Consider the following 21,465-nt stretch of genomic DNA (forward strand, 5'->3'; position numbering starts at 1 on the left):
AAGTTGAAATTGCATTGTTGGTCTAGAGTGGTAGATACTTTCATCTTCATTTAACCATGGTATTTAGCACACATGATTCATATTGTACCCTGGGTCCCTCTCCGCAGAATGGCCACCCTGAATGATGTCCTACTCCTCCTGTTCTCTTTAGGGAACAGTATATAAGAAAAGGATGGGCAAAAAATATGAAGTATATCAAGGTTACCCTCTTCCAAAGGCATTGCAGTCTGTATCCTTGGACCCTCCCCCCCCAGCCATAATACTGGGAGTAATCTGGAGATAAAATGTCCACTCCCATGTTCATTGCTTCACTTCTTCTGTGTGGTACAAGGCTAGACCTTGGCCCTAAGTGGCCATGGGCTAGTCTTCTCTTACTGTATGGTTCAAATGAGGGATGCCTGAAGTTACAAGTAGTAATCTATTTGAATAGTCTGGTGAAGTCAAACTAATTTTTCAGGTTTCTGGTCTGATATAAAATTAATCAAAAAGAAGTAAAAGAGAAAATGCCAGACATACTCAGCAGATTAGGCAGCATCCATGAAGAGAGAAACAGAGTAAATATTTATGTTTGTTGTGGATCTCTTCTTGTGGAAAACCTTTCTGCTCTGTGTTGTTGATGTGCTTTGCCTTCCAAGGGTGCATGAACTTTATTACAACAAGCAAATAATTGTGATGTTCTGTAATTCCAAATTTCAAGGCCAAGAACAAAAATGTCGACTCCCTATCACCTACATATGTTTGCATAAGATGAATAAAAGACAAACAGATAGCAGAGATTTTGAAAACAAATGTATTTTGGAGTTCCAAATTTTGCACTCAAGTTGTCTGTGAAACAGTTGCTCATTATTAGAAGCATTTGTGATGTGGGGCCCAGAGTAATCAGCAGTGGTTGTGATATAATTCTTCACCAATACAGCTGGTGCTGAGGGAAAAGTTTTGAGATCTGTCAGCTTGCATCTGCGCCAAGAATCTCTTTTTTTTTATCAGCCTCATCTATGCAGAAATTGTTCCCTGGACTATCATTCCCTAAAGAGAGAGTCTTTTGTCTTTTGGAAGTGCCTGTGGGGAAGAGGGTGTCTGATGTCCATAGCAGTGCATCTAATGGACATCTGTGGGGTGTGTGAAATTACAGGAGACAGCAAAGCCTGCCGATTTATAAGGGTATCATTTTTAGGAAGCAGTAAACATACGTAGGTCGATCTTTATAGTACAATAGTTAAATCTTGTTCGTGTGCGAGATTGGAATGGCAGAGTTTGGGCTTTTCCTACTTCGCTGCCTTAAAGAGCAAAGAACTGATCCTTAACACAAGCTCAGTATACAACTTCTGCCCCTTTCCCCACCTTGAAGGTCTTGACTGAGAACAGTGCTTCACGAAGCAAAGCCAGTTCCCTTTTCAAAAAGAACATGATAAATTAAACCGCTGAACTTCAATCTCTCGTGTGGGCAATGGATGTGGTTAAGCATCATTCGCAAAAGATGAAATGCCCCTGCACTGCCTTATGTGTCACCGTGTGCAGTGAAAAGCAGAGTTGGAACTACCAAGAAGGTCATAACTCAATGGTTATTAATGGTAAATGACAAAAAGATGCAGAGGAGAGATGAGATTTATCTGGGCATGGAACTGATCTGGAATGGATCATCCAAAAAGCTGGTGGAAGTTAAATAGCAGCTTTCAAAAAAGAGCTGAAGATGTAATTTAAAAGAAAACATTGATTAAGCTATGGAGAAAGTAGAGGAGTTAATTAAATAGCTTTTGAAGAACGTTTGTGTCTCCAGTGTTGTATGAATTGAATTCACTCAGGTGGCAGTGACCAGAAATAAGTGGTAATGTCAGAAACCTCAAGTACCATTGTGGATTTTGAATTAAAGTAGAAAACAAAACTGAAGATGTTGGAAACCTGTGAAACAAAATACTGTGAACACTCATCAGGCCAGGCAGCATCTGTGGAGGGAGAAAGAATTAATATTTTGGATTGAAGACTGGCACTTATCTCAACTACAGTAACTCCCTGTCAGTAAGGATTTAATTTCATTCTCTCAATTCCTCCGTCTCTGTTATATTTGTTCCAGTGATGAGACTTTCCACAAGGGTGCCTTTGAGATCTTCCCCATCCTGAACCACAGCTTTCACATTATCATGGTTCGCAGAGTTCCTGACTGCATCTCAATTATTTCCTGTGTTTTCTCTCCCATTTTCTCTTCTCCTGTGCAGACCAAGAATGCCATTCATCTGGTCTTCACCTTCCATCCACTGAGTCTGCATGTTCAGTGGATCATGTTTGTTTTTACTCTCAGCTTCAACCATATTCCACAGTTAAACATTCCCCTCTTAGCACTTTGGAGGGGCCATTGCAATGTGCTGGTTGATTTTCTTCTGTCAAGCACAGCTGTCAGACATAGACTGTTTTGTCGAAAGATTTTGAGCACAGTGTGGTCGTGGTGCCTGTACAGCAACTCCTGCATGTGAAGGTAACTGTGTGCCATTAAATGGAAGATGCACACTGACACAATAGGACTTATTTCCTCGCATAAGCCCCAGGTGAGTAGCAGACTGCTGGTGTTCTATTGCTCATGACATCGAAGAGGCTATTTGGTCCCATTACGTCTATGCAGGCTCTTACCTCAGTCTCATTCCCCTACCTATTTCCCTTCAAATGCACATAAGTTCCACTCCGACCCTTCTTTTACCCACCTATGTTTGGGGTTAACCTGCCAACCAGCGTGTCTTTGGGATGTGGGATGAAATCCAAGGGAAATGGTGGAGGGAGCGGATGCAGTTGATGGAAGAATGTATAGATGGGACTGGAGATCAAGAATGAACCCAGCCTACTGGAACAATGAGGCAGCAACACCACCTGCTGCTTTTCTATCCCTGTTCTAAACTGTTAAATGAACATCAAATTGAACAGTTTAGGACAGGGATAGAAATGCAGCTCTTTGGGAGTTGTGGTCATTTGTACGAAATATGTCTGTTGCCTGCCTGGTCATTTATTGCTCTTGGGAAGTTGTAGAATTGCTGCAGTCTTTGTAATGAAAGTACTTTCCTCTGCTTTAGGTTTAAGGGCATTGATGTTTCCATACCAGGCTATGGTTAAGTACCATATGGAACTTGTTATGGAAACACTCATGCCCTTGAACAGAAAATTCTTCAAAAAGTAGTGAATACGGCCCAGTCCATCACAGGTAAAGCCCTCCCCACCTATTAAACACATTTACATGGAGTGTTGTCACAGGAAAGCAGTATCCATCATCAGGGACCCCCACCACCCAGGTCGTGCTCTCTTCTCACTGCTGCCATCAGGAAGAAGGTACAGGAGCCTCAGGAGTAACACCATTATATTCAGGAACAGTTATTATCCCTCTACCATCAGGCTCTTGAACCAGAGTGGATAGCTTCACTCGATTTCACTTGCAGCCTTCATTGAAATGTTCCCACAACCTCTGGACTCACTTTCAAGAACACTTCATCTCATGTACTTGATATTTATTGCTTATTTATTTATTATTATTATTTCTTTCTGTGTTTGTAGTTTGTTGTCGTTTGTATACTGATTGAACACCCATATTAGTGCGGTCTTTCATTCTGTTATGATTATTATTCAATCATGGATTTATTATGCCTACAAGAAACTAAATCTCAGGGTTGTATATGGTGACATATATTCTTTGAAATAAATTTATTTTGAACCTTACTTTGAATTTTGAAAGTATTTTATTTCAAAGAAACATTCTTGGAATTAAACCTGGAGAAGAAGAAGTCTACAGTCGTTATATCAATTTCCTTTCTTGGCAATGAATTAGCTCACGTGTAGCCTCCTTGAGAAATGTTCTCAGTTGGGTTTCAAAAAGAGGCCTACATGTGACAGGATGTTTTTTGGACATGGACCATGTCTTCGTCCTCATGGCTGCTAAAATTGCATTTATATGTTTCCATTAAAATATGCAGATATCACAAGACCACGTCAGTGAAACATAATGAGGTAAAGCTTGTATTGCAGGAATGATGAGAGTCAGGGACGTTTTAAAGGAGTTCGTTCAGGGAAGAGGAAGATGCAAGGCTCATTAAGTTATGAAGGATGAGCTGATAGTTCTGACGTATGTAATAGAGATTTTTAGTTGAACCAAAATTTACCCAGAGGTTTGTAAAGATGGAGAGTATTATTGATGTGAGGAGGATCCCTCCAGGAATTAAAAGGTTTAAACGTGATGCTTTGGGGAACATAATACCATACAAACAGTTAATGAATGCAGGTTTTGAACAGCAGTACATTAGCAGAAGTTTGTAGAAGATGGAGGTGCAGAGCCAGCCAGGAGAACTTTGGGAATGTGCCATTGCTCTGTCCAATATGATTTTTGTTTTCTTCCTCAGCAAGGAATTTGGACTTGATTATTTAACCTCCCTTGTCCACGTAGCCCAATTTCAAACTGGTATTACTAACTAATGCATGGAAAGATTTGTGTGTTTTGATTTGAATGTTGACTATTACTTAAGTGACTGTTTTGAGTTCTTTATTTATTTTCTTTTTGGGATCTAGGTATTAGTGACAAGGCCTATATTTATTGTCCTCCCTATTTCCCCTTAAGGAAGGTGGTAATGCTCCTCATTCTTGAACTGGTGCATCCCTTCTGATGAAGGTATCCCACAATGTCGAGTAGTGAGTTCTAGAATTGAGACCCAACAGTGAAGGAATGGCATTGTATACCTGTCAGAATCGTGTGTTGTTTGGGGAGGAATCTGCTAGTGGTGGTGTTCCCATTGGCTGTTGTCCTTTCTATTCATTCTGATAGAGGTGACTGGTTTGGGCGATGTTCTTCAGGATAAATAATTGCACTTCATTTTGTAGATGGTACACTCTGTAGCCATAACAATGCAGTGGTAAGGGGAATTAATGTTTAATTTGAGGAGTAGGGTGTTGATCAAGTGAGCTACTATGTCCTGGATAGAGAGTTAACTCCACACTGGTCCAGGCAAGTGGAGATGATCATGCCAGCACCTTTCTGACTTGAGTCCTGCCAGTTGTGCAAAAGCTTTGGAGTATCAGGAGCTGAATCAGACTTTGCAGACATCCAGTCACTGACCTCTTCTTGTACCATTTCGGTAACTACTTCAGTTGATTCTCTGGTCAATGATGGTGTCTAGGATCTCAGTGATGAATATCAAGGATAGATGGTTAGATTATCTCTTGTTGCAAATGACCCATCACCTAGTATTTTTTTGGTACGACATTGCATGGTGGTTGCTACTCCATATGGGCTGGAGTAGAAGGGCTCATTTTCTGAGGAATCCTGAAAGGAATTAACATTTTTTCCAATCAGAGTAAACACCTCCATTTCTGACATAATCTAAGGGTATTAATAAAGCTGCTGTAGAAAGTTACATCTAGGGCACTGTTCTGAGGAAGCCCTGGAATGCTCTCAATTGACCACAACCACCTTCCTTTCTGCAAGGTATTGTTACAGTGTGTTTTAATACTATGTTGTGCAGCAACGTCCACAAGCATTTTGTGTGTTACTGGCTCATGAAGTAGAAGATCTTAAGGCAACTGCTCTGTGATGTTCTATAATCAGTATACTCTTTGACCATTCTGACCCACAGTCCCGCTAGTGAACCCAAATTCAGAACAACAGTTTCCACCAATCAGAAACATTGATCAATAAGCTCCTGTTAACCAACCTTTATGTATCATTTCTCTCTGTAGACGTAAGATGCAAAAGAGGAACAATATTAGAGATATCCTAAAATTAGTTGCCTTTTAGCTCTTGAGCTTGTGATCATGTTGCTCTATGTTTCAACGTATACAATATACTGAACTGTTTGTTGCTTTTCACATGCATGTCAAACCAATACTGTTAAGTGGACATTTAAAAGATGAAAGAATGGCAGTGCAGAATGGAGCATTCTCAACATTATTAAGTGTTATTTTAACAATGGATTATAGTAATATTTTCATTTTCCCTTTACTGGTCTTCTCAAGAACTATGAACACTCGCAAAGATTTTATTTTAGGCATGTGCGGAAAGAGCACTTTGGTCTGTGCAATACAAGACTGGTGTGCAGGAAGTTAGAAGTTTGTTATTGCAGGTAGTGGTGCGAGCAATACAAGGCACCACCTAGTCACAAAATATATAGTATTGAATATCTTCCTGCGTTTAAGTGGTAAGTCAAACCGTGGCCTTCCCCTACACTGTTTTGCCTCACTTAAACTCATCCACGCCCAGACTCCCATCATCTACTCAGTGCTCATCATCCCGATAAAGGGTCTCAACCAAAAAAGGCAACTCTTAATTTCCCACCATGGATGCTCCCTAACCTCTGCTGAGTTCCCTATTTTACATGCGTTGCTCAAGATTTCCAGTTCTGCAGAACCTCTTGTGTCCTATCATTTACTTGCTCAGTTGGTTTTGTCGTTCTCTTATCAATATGCCTGGTATGGGTTTTCTTGCTGTCATTGGACTGATGGTGGGTACCATCTTAGTTAAACTGTAAAATGGCACCTTTGACAATGCAGCTGTCCATTGGTACCGCTCTTACTTTTTTGACTCTGTTGTGTTGCCATCTGAGGTGAGTCTGCTGGTGAAGAGAGAACCATATATAATCCTAAACACATGGGCCTAGATGTTCTCACCATTATTCTCTAGGTCAGGGGTTCCCAACATTTTTATACCAAGGACCCCCTACCATTGACCAAGGGGTCCGTGGACCCCAGGTTGAGACCCACTCTATCTCTTTAATGCAATTTCAAAATCGACTTCAAAAGAATTGTGATTTTAGTTTGGGTTAGTTTCAAAATAGCCCGTAGGCTCCTCTTAATGGTACTCTGGTTTGGGAACAGCTGGTGTTAGGAGTCATATTTCCTATCAAAATCTTTCTTCACGGCGCTGACCTTAAGTATATCCTAATGGGCTACACACCAGTATTGTCAGCACTCTTTAAGCCACTGGGGAGTTTTGATAAAGAATGAGCACACTCCATAGAGGAAGTAGGAAGGCATTTTTGAGCTTCTGAACAGTACGTGGAGGAAGGGTGCTGCTGCTTGCAAGGGGTTGCTAAGGAGGAGTTTTGACAGCGTAAGTGCCCTTCATGGATGCCTCCATTTTTGGGAGACCTGCAGAGAAGCAAAATCCTCCATCTGACATAGAACAGTACAGCACAGGAACATGACTTTCACTGTGAAAGAACCATTGACCAGAAGATGACAGTGCCATTTTGATTATTTTTACTTCTGCAACTCAGCTGTGATCAGCAGAGATGTGGTAGCGTATAATCAGCAAGATCCTACAAATAGGTTGACTGTGAGGTTTACTCTGGCTTTAACTCTGAGAGCATGCAGGCACCTATGAATTGTAGAGGCAATTGAAAATTACTACAATGAGCAATGGATGGGCACTGACCACCCCCCCCCCCCCATAGAACCTGAGTGAGATATTTTTCAAAGTAAATTCATTATCATAGTATCTATATGCCACCATATTCTACCTCAAAATTCATTTTCTTGCAGGCATTCACAGTAGGATAAAGGAATACAATAGAATCAAAGAAGAACTACACACAAAGACAAACAGCCAACGGGCAAAAGAAGACAAACTATGCAAATATGATAATAAATGCAGTAAATAATACTGAGAACACTGAGCATCCTTGAAAGTTAGTCCATAGGATGTGGAGTATAAGTTCAGAGCTGAGCTGAGTGAAGTTATCCACTCTACATTCTTCTTCTTGTCGCCTCTTTTGTCAGATACCTTTCAAATACTTTCATTCTTTTCTGATCTGATGCTCTCATGGGGAATTTGTTGATGCTACCTGTGTCTGTGATGGTTGGGGTCCCAGCTTGGGTTGGTCTACTTGAGAGTAGTTTTGCAGGGGGTAGAGAGGACCCCGACTGCAAGGGGGCAATCGCTCTTGCCCTCTAATGCCAAAAGCTCAAAGTGAAACATTATTAAAAGTTGGTTCTTCTGGGAGCGAATAACTTCAGCTATTCAGACCACGGTGGTGTAAAATGATGCCAGAAATTAACTTTGGACATTACTACGCTATCTATGTCACCTGAGTGTCCTGAAAGCAAGAAAAAAATGCTGGGGGCATTCAGATCTTGCGCTATGTCCAGACGCCATTGTAATTGAGGTTCATTCATCCAAAAAATGTTAGTAATATGATTTTATCTACATATTGCTGCTTATTTTCCTGTTGTTGTGATAACAAATTTCCTGGCCAAACACTGGGGCATCACTGCTCCTCCAGAGCTCCAGCAACTTGGGTTCAGTCCTGACCTTGGAAAGCAATCTGTCTCTGGAGCTTGTATTTTCTGTCTGTGGGTTGAGGTTTCCATTTCCTCCAAGGTAGCAAAGATAAGTAAATTGGATACTGTAAGTTACCCCTAGTGCAATAGGGTGTCAGGAAAATCAGGAATTGGAAGTGGGAATTGATGTGAACATGCAAGGGAATGGGTTAAAGGGAAGTCGGTGGGTGAATGGGACTCCTCAAAGAGCTGGTTTAATGGTCTCTTCCTTTGCTGTAAGAAATTACAAGCATCTGCATTGGTTGCACAGTGATCATGTTTCTGTACCACTCTCTAGAGGCCTGGACTATTTATCCAGAGTAAAGTTTAAATCTAATACAAAAGGGAATTTGAGTCAAAGACACTGCAGATTTTTCAGGATTTTATTTAATGGTGACCATGAAAGTATTGAATTTCTGTAAAAACTGCTCTGGTTCAGTAATATGCCTTGGGAAAGTAAATCTGCTGTGTTACTTTGGCCTCCCTGTGACTGCAGAGCCGCCAATACTCTGAGTTACCCTCTAAAATAGTGCCTAGGTGTGGGGGAGGGGTGGTCCGTTATGAATGGTGTAGTTCACATCCCATGAATGAAAAAGATGGGTGATCTGAATGTACAGAATTCGATAAAATATGTCAATGTTTTGTGAATTTCATGTCTTGAACATGAACAAAGTCACTGGGTTAATCAAGAGAGAAGCTGGGGAATATTTCTCTCAAAATCCAGAAGAGCTGGAGGTTACTCTCGTTCTCGCACTCTCACACCATTTTTTTGGAATTATAATTTAAATTTCCCAGTGTGGAGACAAGATGCCACAGAGCCAAGGTTTATATGGGACTGAGTTGAAATCCTCTCTCTGGGTCTCTGTCAAGGATTCGTGCTCAAGCCTTAGAGGATAAAATGTCAATTGAAAATGATACCTAATGACCTGGCATGTCTTTTTGAAATGTCAGATCTCTATCTCTCTATTCAGGTGAATCATGGCATAATACAAGGGAGGGCATGGAGTTCTTGTGTGTTGGGCAATATTGCTCACCCAACAACTGCAGCTGAGTTCCTTTCCTAGTAACGAGAGAAGAGGAGATCTTCTATTGTGCATTTTGGCTGCTTATTCCCAGAGAGCATGGTGTTTAACTTTATTCTGTCCCTTCAGAGCAACTTGCCTAAATTTTCTGATGTAATATGGTCCTCAAATTCATGTGTGAAAAACAAAACAATGGTATCTTAATTTTGAAGGTCACGCTTCCTTTCACGCTTCTGACTTGTATATTACTTACCCCTTCAGGGCACTGAATAAGGTAATTTCAGACAAAATGTTTGCCTCTTCTGATTACACTTCCTCTACCATCTATCTTAGATTATGAACTAAAGTGGGGAATTATGGACAGTGGAAAATCAAACTTTCCAGTGTGTCGATGAAGAAGAAGAAATGTATAGTGGTTAGCGTAATGCTTTCATAGTGGCGGTGGCCTGGGTTCAATTCACCACTGTTGGTAAGGAGTTTGCATGTTCTCCACATGCAGCATGGGCTTCCAAAGACATACAGGTTAGCTGGTTAATTGATCACATGGGTGCAATTGGGCAGCACAGGCTCATTGGGGCAGAAGGGCCTGTCACCATGCTATATCTCTAAATAAAAATAAATAAATAAGTGTCCCCAACCTCTCATCAGAACAAGAAAATGCATCAAGGCTTGGAGAGAAGGATGAAAGACCAGAACAGTAACAATAATCTGCGATTGAACTGACTGAAAGGAACAATTAGATGATTTAAAGGATGAAGTTACAAAGTGAATGGAGCCATGGGGTGCCATGGTTGCTTAGCGGGTTAGTGTGACGGTATTACGGCTTGGGGTGTTGAGGAGCTCAGAGTTCAATTCTGGTACTGTCTGTAAGGACTTTATATGTTATTTCTGTGACCGCATGTGTTTCCTCCCACGGTCCAAAGATGTTCTAGTTAGTAGGTTGATTGATCATTGTAAATTGTCCTGTGATCAGGCGGGTTGCTGCGTTGTGTGCTTGTTGGGCCAGAAGGGCCCACTCCACACTGTATCTCTAAGTAAACAAATCTTATCAGAGCAAAAAGGGAGGTTTGAAAAGAGCAACAAAACCATTATCTGAAATTGTTGGAAGTCTGAGTCCACAGTCAAGAGTTGAGGAAATGTTCCTCAAACTCAAGTTTCCTAGCAACAGTGCAGGAGGACACAGAGTAGAGTTGCACAGTTAATGAAAATATAATGAACCATAAACGCTAGAGATCCTGTAGATGCTGGAAATCTTGAGTAACACACACAAAACGCTGGAGGAACTCAGCAGGTCAGGCAACATGGAGACCTTTCATCAGGGTCTCAGTCCAAAACGTTGACTGTGATGGAGTGGAACCTTGAGGACAGAGTCAGATTTGAAGACTGGGTGGAGGTGTTCTGTAAAACTGTCTCTTAATCTGTCTGCCTTCCTCAATGCACTAAATGGAAGAAAATGAAGGGAAATTGTTTCAACCAGATCAGGTTTGGGACCCTGGATGATGAGAAGGAGGTTAAAAGGTAGGTGCTGTCTGTCTATCCCAGGGCAAACCAGATTGTACACTCAGTGGCCACTTTAAAAGGTACACCTGTACACTGTTTTAGGTTACCTATCTCGATGACTATCGTCCAGTAGCACTTACATCCACAGTGATGAAGCGTTTTGAGAGGTTGGTGATGAAACACATCAACTCCTGCCTGAGAATCGACTTGGATCTACTCCAATATGCCTGCTGGCACAACAAGCACACCAGATGCCATTTCATTGTCTCTTCACTCCACCTGGAACATCTGCTCAGCAAAGATGCTCTTTATTGACATATCGACGTAGCATTCAATGACATCATCCCTTCAAAACTAATCAATGAGCTTCAAGACCTTGGCCTCAATACCTTCTTGTGCAATTGGATCCTGGATTTCCTCACTTGTCAGTTCGGATTGATAACGGCATCTCCTCCATGTGATATCAATTAGCATAGGTGCACCCCAAGGGTGTGTGCTTAGCGACTTGCTTTAGTCACTACACCTATGACTGTGTGGCTACGTATAGTTCCAATGCGCGTGGCCAAGTGGTTAAAGTGTCGGTCTAGTGATCTGAAGGTCGCTAGTCCGAGCCTCAGCTGAGGCAGCGTGTTGTGTCCTTGAGCAAGGCACTTAACCACACGTTGCTCTGCGATGACACTGGTGCCAAGTTGTATGGGTCCTAATTCCCTTCCTTTGGACAACATTGGTGGTGTGGAGAGGGGAGACTTGCAGCTTGGGCAACTGCCGGTCTCCCATACAACCCTGCCCAGGCCTCAGTCATCATCGAAAATCAATGGACAGCCGAAGCAGATAGTTCCAATGCCATATTCAAATTTGTTGACGACATCACTGTCATAGGCCGAGTCAAAGGTGGTGACGAATCAGCGTACAGGAGAGAGATTGAAAGTATGACTGAGTGCTGCCCTAACTACTCAATGTCAGCAAGACCAAGGAGCTGGTTATTGACTTCAGGAGAGGGAAACCAGAGGTCCATGATCCAGTCCTCATTGGAGGATCAGAGCTGCAGAGGGTCAGCAAGTTCCTCAGTGTTACCATTTTGGAGGACCTGTCCTGGGCCCGGCACGTAAGTGCAATTACGAAGGAAGCATGACAGCGCCTCTACTTCCTTAGAAGTTTACGAAGCTTTGGCATGGCATCTAAAACTTTGACAAACTTCTATAGGTGTGTGGTGGAGAGTATATTGACTGGCTACATCACAGCTTGGTATGGAAACATTAATGCCCAGTGGATGGAGCCCAGTCCATTACGGGTAAAGCATTCCCCACCATTAAGTTCATCTACAGGGAATGTTGTTGCAGAAAAGCAGCATCCAGTATCAGGGACCCCCACCACTCAGGTCATGCTCTCTTCTCGCTGCTGCCATCAGGAAGAAGATACAGGAGTCTCAGAACTTATACTGCCAGGTTCAGAAATAGTTATTACCCCTCAACAATCAGGCTGTTGAATCAGAGAGAATATCTTCATCCAACTTTTCCCATCACTGAACTGTTCCCAGAACCTAGGGACTCACTTTCAAGGACTCTTCATCTCATGTTCTCGATGTTTATTGCTTATTTATTTATTATTATTATTATTATTTTTTTTTTCTTTTGTATTTGCAATTTGTTGTGTTTTGCACACTAGTTGTCCGCCCTGTTGGTGCAGTCTTACTTTGACTCTGTTATGGTTATTGAATTTCTTGAGTATGCCTGCAAGAAAACTAATCTCAGGGTTGCATATGGTGACATATATGTGCTTTGATAATAAACTTACTTTGAATGTTGAACAGCTTGTTAATACAAATATCAATCAGCCAATCATGTGACAGCAACTCAATGCATAAAAACATACAGACAGGGTCAAGAGGTTCAGTTGTTGTTCAGACCAAACATCAGAATGAGGAAGAAATGTGATCTAAGTTGCTTTGACCATGGAATGGTCGTTGGTGCCAGACGGAGTGATTTGATTATCGAAACATCCAACGAGTGGCAGTTTGTGAGTGAAAACAGCTTGTTAATGAGAGAGGTCAGAGGAGAATGGCCAGGCTTGATTCAAGTTGACAGGAAGGTGATAGTAACTCAAATAACCCCAAGTTACAACAGTGGTGTGGTGAAGAGCATCTCTGAACGCACAACACATCAAACCTTGAAGTGGATTGGCTACAGCAGCAGAAAGCAGTGAACATACATTTAGTGGCCACTTATTAGGTACAGGAGGTACCTAATAAAGTGCCATTATTTGATTCAACTTTTCTCTTGGAAACTACTGCTTTTGCCTTAGCCTGTGCAGTTGCAACCCATTTATGTCCCCAGAATTGCCTGCTCTAGTAATTTTCTGTCTGTCCATTCTTTCTGTATCCTCCGTAGACTTTGGCTCATCCAAAACCATTCTACCAATAACTTCCTATCATTTTGCTGAATAATATTAAATTCCAGACTGCGTAGGTCAATTTCAATGGTAGCCTTATAACATCCCAGCCACTCTGTTCCTCTTACTTTGTTATTGAAACTCCCTCTCTTTCTCTTCCCACCATTGGTAATGTCGAAGCCTCCATGGACACTGCTGGCACTAAGTCTCCCTTCTAAATCTCACCTCCTTGACAAAGCTTTCAGTCCCCGTTCCCAAGATACCCCTGTTGTTCCCTTGTTCTTGGAAAATGAAATGTCAGTTGAGAGCAGAGTAGTTGAGAAGTGCTGGCAGCCCATCGTCATATTTTTAGTTACTGCTATCATAACAGTGTCTTCAAATAACGATAGAGTGAATGAGAAGACATGGCAATGTTTCTATAGTGGGCCTTTCTCGGTATGTACATCTTTCTGAAGTTTGAACTCTGAACCTTGAGGGGTGAGATGGAAGTCTTTTAATCAATTTCTGATGGTTCAAATCATATTGGAGATGTGAATTATTTCTAAATCTTGAACAAGACGGTGGTGAATCTGTATAATTTGTTGCCACAGATGGCTGTGGAAGCTAAGTCATTGGGTATATTTAAATCAGAGATTGATAGGTTCTTGATTAGTAAGGGGGACAAAGGTTATGGGGAGAAGGCACGAGTATGGGATTGAGAAGAATAATAAATAGTCATGATGGAACAGCGGAGCAGACACAATGGGCTGAATCGCCTAATTCTGCTCCTGTGACTTATGGTCTTGTGTCTTAAAAACATTGAAGCACCAGTTAAAAATATAACCTATGTAATTCTCTCACTGGGCTCATTTACAATCTCGGCCTATTAGCTAACTCTGCTAACGGCCACATGACTCAGCGGTGAAGAGGCCACCTTTCATAAACAACATACATCTAGGGTCGGTATGATTTGGGGTTCAACCAAACAGGAATGTCATGATGTTCTGACTAAAGAAACCTTGATTTGAGTGAATGCTGTGTAAATAGCGCCCATACTCAATTATTGTTCAGCAAGAAATAACAGATCGTAAAATCATAAAGTATATTTATCAATCTCAGCTTCATGAAACAGTTATTAAGAGAAAGAAAAGAAAGCGCCCATTATAATTAAACCTGTCCAATGTGCACATAATCACTGGAGCTCATACTGGAGTATTTGGGGGTGTATCTCTTGCTCACATGCTGGACCTATAGCACCTACCACATTCTGAACTTCCCTTGAAGACCATCTCGAACAAACTGGCTCTCTCTCAGGAGGATTGGCCCTTCCTCCTTGGAGCCATTCATCTGCACAAGGCACTTCTTCCATCAGGGACTCTCCTTCCTACGGCATTCTGCTGCTCTGCAGCTCCTGCCAAAAGACCCCAAACCAGACTACTGTCCTTCAGAAGACTCTTCCCCCCCACAGCGCACTAGAATGTTCTCTCACATCCCACAATCCTGATTGGCTGACTCACATTCCTTAGTTGGACAACATGGGTCCTTACCTTAGCTGAAGCCAAAACACACTTTCCAGCATGGTACGCTGCTTTTACAGAAAACGGCTAATACAAGCTACTTCACAGCATAGCAGTAGAAGTCTTAACCAGGGCTTTGCAGTTACAATAAGCAGTATAAAGTGTACTGGTAAAACTTTGGCATTTCATTGTATGCAAATCTATTTTTAAGTGCCTCTCATAAGAATGAAAGGGCAACATAATTAATAAATGGAATGGGACTGGGTGTCCAGTGAGGCTCCTTGGGATGTGTATATATCATTGAAATTCTGGAGGCAGTACCAGAGGGTAATCAAGAAATCTAATGGACTCCTGGTCTTCATATTTGGAAGGCTGGAGTACGTTATGTTGTATTCCAAACCCTGATTAAACCACATATGATGTGATATGGGTGCTATGAATAGCTCATTGGCACTTGCTAAATTGTGATTGGAACTCAGGTGATGAAAAATCTATTGCTACTGATGACTCTGGCCCCCACCTTTCCAATTGAACAGTCTGCCAACACTTGCTCTTGAAAAATGACTCATTCAAACATACATAACTTCCTTTGGAAATAGTAATTTCTTTCACCTATGATAAACCTGCAAAGTAAAAAAAACATTAATTCTCTTCTGTAGCCTGTTTTCAAGCAATAAAGGAAACCTGGTTTGCCTTTTTGAGGCAAGTAGCAACAGTAAGACAGAACATTTGATTTACCGAAAGTGTTTTTAATTCCTTGCAATGGCTATGCTGTAATCTGGAATGAGTAACACATTTCTAACATCATTAATCCTAGTCAGAAGCTAGGTTTTCAGAGAAACAGAATAGATAATTACCTGTGAATTCCCTTAATTGGTGCTTTATGAATATATTTAAAATTTTAGAAATGCAGGCAGAAGCTAATTGTAGTGAGGAAGACAATGAGTATACTCTGCAGTTTCATTTTAGCCTGATATTGTTTTTGAAAGATACTCTGAATCCACCTCTGTCTGTTCTCTTTATATTTATTAAATGCATTTTAGCTATTATCAAATAAGGTTTTCAGCCTTGAGTTATGAGGTGAAGTTCTACTCCAGGCTCCCACATTTGTGTCTTCATTAACACAGCACATTTTCATTACTACATTGCAATGAATTCTGCCCCCCCCCCCCCACATTACCTCCAGTTTTCACTACCTGCTGGTGAAAACTGATTTCATGATGATAATATTGAGAGCCTCAGGATGGGCAGAGGGCAGCAGGAATCCAGATTCAAATTGAAAGAAAAGAATGACATAGAATTGGAAGGTTCCAAGCAGATCTAAAACTCAGGCCTAAAATTCCAGTTACGCTTCGACACTGCTTTAACCTGACACAATCTGAAATCATGTTTGTAGGAAGGAATTTGTAGATAAGGTGTCTTCATTTGAGCTGATCTCATCTGCAGTGTGTTTGGGCAGTGCTGCTGAGTTTGGGAGAGGGAACACCCTGCATCTGTTCAATGACAACCCAGTGGAACGTGCACAACGCTGATGGACAAGATTCGATAAGCTATTGTTTTCACGCTGCTCTTATGCTTCATGGTCAAAAGGAACGTCACATTTATTGCAGGCTCGCATATCAATAATGTCCCTTCATTGGCAGGATAAATTAGGGTTAGTGTTTAGGGTGAGGATGAATAACTAAACTATTGGAACCATAGTTTCATGTTTAAAAGTACCCTAGAGGAAAGCAAATTTGAGAGTACCACTTTAGTAACATCTGTGGTGAATTGGAGACATGTCCAATGGTTTTCTTTTTATTTTTAGTTATTGTTGTAGGAATGAAGCATTAATTTGTGTACCATACATACCTAGTCAGTGGCAGGGGTTAGTAGTTAGTATGTGCGCTTTTTGAATAGAGGTGGATTGATATTTCACCATCTATCCCAACAGCCTCCAAAGCACATGTACCCCCAGTTACCATAGTAGACGTAAGGTCCATCTTCCAGAGAGTGAACTGTGGAATGCATCTAGCCCAGATGGTGTCCTTAGATCCTGAACTGATCAGCTGGCAGGTGTGTTTGCAGGCATTTTTAATCTCTCTTTGCTTCAATCTGAGGTTCCCACCTACTTTTAAAAAGACTTAAGAGAAACAAGGCAACACACTGCCCGGTGATTCTTGGCATCTACATCTACCATGATTGCTCTGAGAGTCTCGTGATGGCTTGCATAAACTCCCAGGCAACATTAGCCCACTCCAATTTTGCCTACCATCCAAACAGATCTACAATAGATGCCATCTTCCTGGTTCTACAATCATCCATGAAGCATCTGGACAGTAGAGACACCTACGTTAGGCTGTTGTTTAATGACTATAGCCCCGCCTTCAAGCAAACTCATCTCCAAGCTCCTGGAGCTGAGACTCAACAGCTCTCTTCCACCAGCATTTTGTGTGTGTTGTTTGGATTTCCAGCATCTGCAGATTTCCTCGTGTTAGCTCTCTTTGTGGCTGGATCCTTGGCTTCCTGACCAACAGACTGTAATCAGTGAGGGTAGTCAGCAATGCCTCCACTACGATCATTCTCAACACTGGTGCCTCAATAGGTTGCATTCTTAGCCCTCTCCCCTACCTTCTATACACTCAGAATTGTGGCCAGGTTTTCCTCTAACTCCATCTACAAGTTTGCAGATAATACCACTGTAGTGGGACGCATCGCAGCTTGGTACGGCCGCTGCTCCGCCCATGGCTGCAAGAAGCTTCTCTCCACACACTCAGTGTACACTTCTCACTGCCTCAGTAAAGCAGCCAACACAATCATAGAGCCCTCCATCCTAGGAATTCTTTCTTCTCCTTCCATCGAGCAGACGATACAAAAGCCTGAAAGTACATAGCACAGGCTGAAGGACAGCTTCTGTCCTGCTATTATAAGACTATTGAACAGTTCTCTGGTACGACGAAATGGACTCTTGACCTCACAATCTACCTCATTATGACCGTGTGCCTTAGATTTACAGGTACAGAGAAAGTGCACACTGTACTACCTCAAAGCAAGTTGTATTGAATTGATCTGTATGGAAGGAATGCAAGGCAGGTTTTTCATTGAATCTCAGGACAGTAACAATAATAAAACAATTTACCTCTTTTTGTGATGCACTGGTTTCTTAGGCAATGTATATCACATGCAGAGATGTAATCTCAGATTGTAAGATCATATCTCACATTGATTTAAGTTGCAAGTCGTATTTGATTACTTACTGTTCTGCTAAAAGTGACCATTGAGTGGGAGCAACTCAGTCAATGAGAACTCTTTTAGAACTCATTCACGTGTTATTTGGTGCTATTTATGACAATGCTATTAATTTGATTCCGTAATAAAGTACAGGCATATAGAGCATCTCCTTGTTCTTTCCTCACTATATCTCTTAAGTTCATCTATGTTTCCAACACATATTTTAATGTTTGTACACGTTTAATGCATTAGCAAGTGTTTTAATCTCAGAGAAAGGGGCAAATGGTTTACCCTAACCAAGATGTAGTAATCATAGATTTGAAATCTGGTTGCAACAACATTTTGGATTGAATGTTCGATATTTCCATTAGCCATTGCAGAAGTCCTTCCTGACCGTGCTATAATTTTATGGCTTACCCCTTTGGAAGAAAGTCTTTTCTACGACAGTGCACTTTATCTTCTTAAACTTTGAAGAGGAAAAAGTTCACGGGGCGCCATGGTAGTGTGAAGCTATTGCAGCTCGGGGCGTCAGACGTAGGAGTTCAATTCTGACGTCATCTGTAAGGAGTCTGTACATCCTTCCCGTGGAGTGCATGGGTTTTCTCTGGGTCCTCGGGTTTCTTCCCACAGTCCAAAGGCGTTAGTAGGTTAATTGGTCATTGTAAATTGTCCCGTAATTAATTTAGGGTTAAATTGGGGGTTGCAGCTCGAAGGACCAGAGAGGCCTGTTCTGCACTATATTTCTAAATAAATAAGTAACAATCTCACTTCTATTACCTTTTGATTCATCTTCATTTGCGCACAGTCAGTCCATATATCACGTCTGATCCAAAGATGAGTTACTGCGCACAGTTCTGCTCCATCACCAGTGCTCCTAATTTCACTTCTCTAACTGATTTCGACAACAAGTCAGCTTGAATCCTAAAATGCTTTCTCTAGAACATGTTATCTTCATGACATTACAATATTTCCTAGGTGGCCTGTACCTTAAATAAACTTGACATCACAAAAATTTTGGCTGGTTTCCAAATCTATATGTTGTCATTTCCAAAATCAGAGTTATAATTAGGTTTATTATTGCTGATATATGTTGTGAAATTTGTTGTTTTGTGGTGACAGTGCAGTACAAGACAAAAATTACTGTAAGTTACAATAAACAAATAATGCAAAAGAGGAATAGCGAGGTAGTGTTTGTAGACCATTCAGAAATCTTTAAGCTCCTATGCCACTTCCCTGATGATAGTAATGAGAAGACCATAAGACATAGGAGCAGAATTAAGCCATTCAGCCCATCGAGTCTGCTCCGCCATTCAACTGTGGTTGATTTATTTTCCCTCTCAACTCCATTCTCCTGCTTTCTCCTCATAACCTTCAATACCCTTGGTAATCAAGAATTTATCAGCCTTCTCTTTAAATACACCCAATGTCTTGGCCTCTACAGCCATCTGTGGCAACAAATTCCACAGAGTGATCATCCTACGGCTAAAGGAATTCCTCCTCATCTCTGTTCTAGAAGAGGGCATGTCCCAGATGGTGAGGGCTCTTGATGATGAATGTTGCCTTCTTGAGGCACTACTTTTTGAAGATGCAATCAATGGTGGGTAAGTTTCCACCTGTGATGGAGCTCGCTTAGTCTACAACCCTCTATAGCCTGTTTCAATCCTGTGCATTGCACTTCCATATGAGGAGGCGTCAAATCTCATTGGCAGTTGCTTTATTGTGCTTTAACACGAGTATCACAGACTTACACTATCTGTTTCTTCATTACTTGATCTCCATTTGTAAATGCTGCTCTATTTAAATGACAAATCAATGCTCTGGTTAGCCTTCTGAGGTTTAGATTTCATTTAGAGTCATTGAACACTACAGCACAGGAGCAGGGCCTTTGGCCTATCTAGCCCATGCTGGACTACTTATCTGCCTAGTCCTGGACCATAGCCCTCCATACCCTTCCCATTCATGTACCTATCCAAATGTCCCTAAAATATTGAAATTGAACTCACTTCCACCACTGGTAGCTCATTCCACACTCTCACCATCCTCTGAGTGAAGAAATTCCCCCTCGTGTTTCTTTTAGCATTTCACCATTCACAGTTAACCCAGTTAACATAGCTCTAGTATTTTCCAACCTCAGTGGTTCTTGCATTACCCTAAAGAAAAGCATTTCAGGATGTATATTGTATACATTTCTCTGATATTAAATTGTACCTTTGAACCCCTTATTATTTTGTATCCCTCTGTCAAATCTCCCCTCATTCTTCTATGCTCTAGGGAATAAAGTCCTAACCTATTCAACCTTTCCCTATGACTCGGGTACTCAAGTCCTGGCAACATCCTTGTAAATTTTCTTTGAACTCTTTTAATCTTTACCTATTTTTAAGAATTTACCTAAGAATACTTTGTTTTACTTCCCTGTCCGTCCCATTCGTCCCGTTGTTCGTGGTTCTCTGCTCATGCATGCACTCATGAACATCTCCCTATCTGATTTGTATTAATGCAAAAGCACGTGGATATTCCTCTTGAATGACTATATTGTTAATATGCTGCATGGTTGCCTACTCAATAGGATGTTATAGGGGCAAGATGAAGGCATGTAAGAATCCAAGAACATAAGAAATAGATCTGGAGTAGTCCAGATAGGCACAGAAGTCTGTTGTGCTATTCATTAAGATCATTTACCTCAACATAGTTTTCCTGTAATATCCTAGCATCCCTTGAGTCCCTTAATAACTAGAAATCAACAAAGCTCTGTTTTGAATAAGCTGAATGATCAAGATGCTACAATCCTCTGCAGTAAACAATTCCAAAACTTTTCAAAAGCGCTCTCATTTTCCAAAACTTCCTAGAATACCAACTGAGTCAACTCAGTCTCTGATGCCAGCACGTGCAGTTTCTTGTGTCTCAACCCCATCTCTGATCTTTGGCTATTTGGCCACAGCATTTCACTACCCAGTCCAGAAATCTGTCAACCTATGTCAGTTTTAGTTCAGTCATAATTGTATAACCATTGGTATTTGGTGAAGCTTTGGGGTTTCTTGCCAAGAATTCAAGCTTGACAGACTTGGTTGAACTAGAAGTTATTTGGAAATAACACCCTAACTTTTCCGTCAGGAATTGTTTGGTATATGCGCACTTCACTGATTTCTATTGGCTCTTGATTAGCGACACCTTATGTTTATGGGTCCTGTGTTGGCTTTATCATCTATTGGTGGTCTTTCCATCCCTTATCTCCACATATTCCTCCAATTTCATCCCTCCTATCTAATATTTCCCTGTCTGGCTTGGAGCCAATTTCCTTTTACCTATTTAGAGCTCTTTGAAGCCTTTAGTTACATTGCAGATATAAGTTGTATTTATGCTGTTAGCAACTCTCGTGAGCAATTGGTTAACTTGACCACCATGATACCTTGTATTTCCACAGATGTGTCAGCGGGGCGTTTGAAATTTTCCTGAAGACCTTACTTCACGGAGAAATCGCCATTGTAAGTAATGTTGAAAGTCTTGTGACACTTTGCTAGCGAGATGACTCCAGAAGCTTTGAAACACGTTGACTAAATGCAGAATTGTCAAGA

At 41.3% G+C, this 21,465-nt stretch overlaps 1 protein-coding gene across 3 annotated transcripts in view; it reads left to right on the forward strand.

The window, feature by feature from the left end:
* The window catches only part of pknox2 (pbx/knotted 1 homeobox 2), a 474,673-nt gene that overhangs the window by 60,743 nt on the left and 392,465 nt on the right, over positions 1-21,465 (forward strand). For all 3 annotated transcript variants that reach the window (XM_073029725.1, XM_073029722.1, XM_073029723.1), the window contains exon 2: positions 21,315-21,375. The gene's annotated coding sequence lies outside the window, so the exon portion shown is untranslated. The remainder of the gene's footprint in view (positions 1-21,314; positions 21,376-21,465) is intronic.

This window comes from Hemitrygon akajei, chromosome 26 (genome assembly GCF_048418815.1).
Source record: "Hemitrygon akajei chromosome 26, sHemAka1.3, whole genome shotgun sequence".
NCBI classification, from domain to species: Eukaryota; Metazoa; Chordata; class Chondrichthyes; order Myliobatiformes; family Dasyatidae; genus Hemitrygon; species Hemitrygon akajei.